Source organism: Moschus berezovskii, chromosome 7 (assembly GCF_049115385.1).
Source record: "Moschus berezovskii isolate FMDL1 chromosome 7, NW_MosBer_1.0, whole genome shotgun sequence".
Classification (NCBI taxonomy): domain Eukaryota; kingdom Metazoa; phylum Chordata; class Mammalia; order Artiodactyla; family Moschidae; genus Moschus; species Moschus berezovskii.
The window spans coordinates 6,425,955-6,427,857 of NC_142466.1; positions in this window are offsets into that span (position 1 = coordinate 6,425,955).

Consider the following 1,903-nt stretch of genomic DNA (forward strand, 5'->3'; position numbering starts at 1 on the left):
GCCGGGAGAAATATCAATAACCTCAGATATGCAGATGACACCACCCTTATGGCAAAAAGTGAAGAGAAACTAAAGAGCCTCTTGATGAAAGTGAAAGAGGAGAGTGAAAAGGTTGGCTTGAAGCTCAACATTCTGAAAACTAAGATCATGGCATCTGGTCCCATCACTTCATGGCAAATATATGGGGAAACATGAAAACAGTGACAGACTTGATTTTCTTGGCCTCCAAAATCACCGCAGATGGTGACTGCAGCCATGACATTAAAAGATGCTTACTCCTTGGAAGAAAAGCTATGACCAACCTAGACAGCATATTAAAAAGCAGAGACATTACTTTGCCAACAAAGGTTCATCTAGTCAAACATATGGTTTTTCCAGCAGTCATGTATGGATGTGAGAGTTCGACTATAAAGAAAGCTGAGCACCAAAGAATTGATGATTTTGAACTGTGGTGTTGGAGAACACTCTTGAGAGTTCCTTGGACTGCAAGGAGATCCAACCAGTCCATCCTAAAGGAAATCAGTCCTGAATGTTCATTGGAAGGACAGATGCTGAAGCTGAAACTCTAATACCTTGGCCACCTGATGTGAAGAACTGACTTGTTTGAAAAGATCCTGATGTTGGGAAAGATTGAAGGCAGGAGGATAAGTGGATGACAGAGGATTAAATGGTTGTATGGCATCACTGACTCGATGAACATGAGTTTGAGCAAGTTCCGGGAGTTGGTGATGGACAGGGAGGACTGTTGTCCATGGGGTCGCAAAGAGTTGGACACAACTGATCGACTGAACTGAACTGGACCCAAACTCCCAATCCAGTCCTCCAGTACCACCCCACCCATCCAATGGCAATCACAGGTTGGTTCTCTATGTCAGTGAGAATGTTTCTGTTTTAAAGACAGGGTCATTTGTGTCATATTTTAGATTACACATATAAGTGTCTTTCTCTGACTAACTTCAATTAATATGATAAATTTAGGTCCATCCATATTGCTGCAAATCACATTCTTTCATTATTATGGCTGAATATAAATATGGAAAGAAATGACTCACTGAAAAGTCCCTGAAGCTGGGAAATACTAAAGGCAGAAGGAGACAGGGATGACAGAGTATGTGATGGTTGGATGGTATCACCAACTCAATGGACATGAGTCTGAGTAAGCTCCAGGAGCTGGTGATGGAAAGGGAAGTTTGGTGAGCTGCAGTCCATGGGGTCACAGATTCGGACAGGACTGAGCAACTGAACTGAACTGATGGCTGAATATAAACATATAATATACAACTGACATACTATATACATATATCTGTATATACACACACACACACACACATCCAGTCCCATCACTTCATGCAAATAGATGGGGAAACAGTGGAAACAGTGGCTGACTTAATTTTTTTGGGCTCCAAAATCACTGCAGATGGTGACTGTAGCCATGAAATTATAAGATGCTTACTCCTTGGAAGGAAAGTTATGACCAATCTAGACAGCATATTAAAAAGTAGAGATATTGCTTTGCCAACAAAAGTCCATCTAGTCAAGGCTATGGTTTTTCCAGTGGTCGTGTATGGATGTGAGAGTTGGACTGTGAAGAAAGCTGAGCGCTGAAGAATTGATGCTTTTGAACTGTGGTGTTGGAGAAGACTCTTGAGGAAAACATGGACTGCAAGGAGATCCAACCAGTCCATTCTAAAGGAGATCAATCCTGGGTATTCATTGGAAGGACTGATGCTGAAGCTGAAACTCCAATACTTTGGCCACCTGATGAACTGACTCATTTGAAAAAACCCTGATGCTGGGAAAGATTGAAGGCGGGAGGAGAAGGTGACGACAGAGGTTGAGATGGTTGGATGGCATCACCGACTCAATGGACATGAGTTTGAGTAAGCTCCAGGAGTTGGTGATA